Below are 3,506 nucleotides of genomic sequence, written 5' to 3'. Positions count from 1 at the left end.
TACACACACAAAATTAAGATTCCAGGCTGGTTTCTTCTCCTTACAAGCTGTGTATTTATTCAATTTTTAAGCCTAAAGTCTCTCATGGGTAAACTAGGGATCAAACTATCCTTCATATGCCTTTCAGAGAGATTGATTTAAATTGCAAAGCTGACAAAGAACCTCTCATGTTTAAAAACCTATAGTCTTCTAGATAAAGTGTATGCTCTCTTGTGAAATACTCCATTATCTGATCTTTGGTTTTCTCTCTGAATAAGCTTGCTGGACAAATAAATTCTTAAAGTTATAAATAGAAGTAGCTGGACAATTTTTTATAGCCATAAATAATGCCTAAAAGAGTCAGGAACATGTAGGATAGAGTATTTCTTTGATATTGTATAAGGGCTGGAGCTCTAGTTGTTAGGAATGAACTAAATGTAAACAATATCAAATCTTACTACATTGACTCACACACACACACACACACACACACACAAAGAGAAAGGAACAGAAATTAGAAAATAGGGCCTTGGTGATAGGAATGAAGCTGAAAAACACAGGATAAAATTTTGCAAGACCAATGACTTCTTCATTGCAAATATCTTTTTCAATACCACTAATGATGATTATATACATGGACTTTGCCTTATGAAATACACAGGAATCTAATGGACTATGTTTGTGGGAAGAGACATTGGAGAAGCTATCAACAGCCAAAATGAGACCAGGAGATGATGGTGGAACAGTTCATCATTTACCCATGTTGTAGCTTCCGTTGGAAATGGAAGAAAATTAAATCTACAAGATCCAAAATACGACCTTGGTACCTACATTCTTGAGAATGTCTCAATAATACATTTCACTCTTTGAATACTAATGATAAAAGGTGGGAGAAGCTGTGGAATAACACCAAGAACATCTTACATTAAGAAAGCAAAAGGTGATGGCAACACCTTTTAATCCCTCCCTCATGAACCCTTGATAATTTATAAATCATTATTTTTCATGTCTTACAATGACCACTGTATCCCTTCACCCACTTTTCTGTTGCTCATCCCCTCTCCCCTGAGGGGTGGGTGGGTTATACATCAATCATTGTGATCGGTCCTTCCCCCTCCCCCCACCCCCTCTCACCCACACACCTCCCTATCTTCCTGGTATCACTACTCTCATTATTGGTCCTGAGGGGGTTATCTGTCCTGGATTTCCTGTGTTTCCAGTTCTCATCTGTACTCGTGTGCATGCTCTGGTCTAGCTAGATTTGTAAGGTAGAATTGGGGTCATGATAGTGGGTTGGGGGCAAGCATTAAAGAACTAGAGGAAAGTTGTATCTTTTGTCGGTGCTATACTGCACTTGACTGGCTCGTCTCTTCCTTGTGAACCTTCTGTGAGGGGATGTCCAATGGGCTTTGGGTTTCAACTCCGCCCAAAGTGAAAGGCAATAGTGAAAAACCAGGCTCCAGGAATTGGTAAAGTACACATTGAAATGTTACAACAAGCTGATAATGTACTGAAAGAACCCACTTGTCTATGACAATAAACTTGGAAGACAGCTACCAGGTCAACTGACTAGAAGAGATCCATCTTACCCATTAAAGGTAACCTGAACATATCATAAAAGGAGCCCTGGTGATGTGCTGCTTATGCCTTGGGCTTAAAAAAATGCAAGGTCAGCAGTTTGAAACCAGCAACTACTCTGAGAGAGAAAGGACTTTCTACTCTTATAAAGAGTTACAATTATGGAAACCTACAAGGGCAGTTCTACCCTGTCCTATAGGGTCACTGTGAATTGGCATTGACTCAATGGAAATGAGTTTACTTTTGGGGTTTAATAATATCATTAATATTACATGCAAGTGAAGTGTTGCTGAAGATAATCCAACGATTTTTGCAGTAGTACATAAACAGGGAGTTGTCATAAATTGAAGCTGAATTCATAAGAAGAGTTAGAATGAGGGATATTATTGTTGACAACAGGTGAATCTTAACTGGAAGCAAAGAGTACCAGAAATATACTTACTTGTGCTTTATTGAATGTGCAAAGACATTCAACTCTGTGGGTAATACCAACTATGAATAGCATTGAGAAGTATGGGGAGGCTTCATTGTTTTTGTTTTGTCTTGTTTTAATTTGGGGGGATGCTTCATTGTACTCATGTGGATATGTACATGGAGAAAGGAGCAGTTGTCCAAAAAAAACCAGGGCATCCTCCACAGTTTAAAACCAGAATCACTGTGCACCAAAGTTGCACACTTTCACTATATTTATTCAATTTGTATGCTGAGCAAATAAGCTAGGCATTTGAAGAAGAATAAAGCATCAAGATTAGAGGCAGGCTTATTACCAATGTGCTACACAGATGACACAAACTTGATTGCTGAAAGCAAGGAGAAATTGAAGTTCTGGATGATGAAGACCAAGGACTGCAACCTTCAGTATGGATTACAACGCAACATAAAGACAACCGAAGTGATAAATGGAGAAAAGATTGAAGTTGCCGTGGATTTCATTTTACTTGGATCTACACTCAACACTTATGGGAGAAACAGTCACAAACATTAAACCACATAATACATTGGGTAAGTCTGCTGCGCAAGGCCTCTTGAAAATAGCAAGGATGTCACTTTGAGGATCAGGTAGAGTTTGATGGAAGTCATGGTATTTTCAGTCACGTTATATGCATGTTAAACTTGGATATTGAATAGGGAACATCAGAAGAATCAATGCATTTAAATTATGGTGCAAGTGAAAAGTAATGCTAAGTACCATGTACTGCCAAAAAATACAAACACATCGGTCTTGGAAGAAGTACAGCAAGGATAGTCCTCAGAAACGAGGAAGGTGAGACTGTGTAATGTACTTAGGTTATATTATCAGGAGAGAACCGTCCCTCAAAAGGACATCATGCTTGTTGACTCAGAAGGTGTAGGGTAAAAGCTCTTTGCTCCTTAGGCAAAGGGAACAGGACACCACCTTCCATGGTTCATAGCCCGTGGGAGAATGCTGATGGCTGAACCATAAAGGACACTTAGCTCCTGTTCCCTGACGAAAGCTGCAGACAGCAGCAGTCTGCACACTTATCAGTTACTTCATGTTCCCAACCTCATTTTCCCCTCCCTTTGTGAATGACTTGGTTGATGTATTAACACTTCTTTGTAAACCTTAGAATTATGAACTGTCTCTTTGTGCAATCCTGTCATGTGTTGCAGGCTACATGCAGGGAATTCATTCAAGCCTACCCCTAAAAAATAGCAGAAGCATGGAGTATGTATATTGCAGAGACTCCCTGAGTTAGTTTATTGTGCCAACCTGGCTGATAAACACATGCGGGGTTAATTGAAGGGCAAAGGGATAAACGACTCAATGAGCCTCACCTTTCAAGTTCTGAGGTCTCTTGCTTTGTGATGGTCGGACCAGGGTGCAGCTGCCTTTAGCAGTTCTCTGCTTCAGCTGGCAAGGCTGACTTCCTGCAAGACATCCCTGAGGAGAAGCCACATGGACCTACCCCGATGCAGCCCTGGGTGCT

Source organism: Echinops telfairi, unplaced genomic scaffold (assembly GCF_000313985.2).
Source record: "Echinops telfairi isolate 266 unplaced genomic scaffold, ASM31398v2 ScPeMD7_21;HRSCAF=78, whole genome shotgun sequence".
Lineage (NCBI taxonomy): Eukaryota > Metazoa > Chordata > Mammalia > Afrosoricida > Tenrecidae > Echinops > Echinops telfairi.
Note: the sequence above shows the minus strand (reverse complement) of the source record.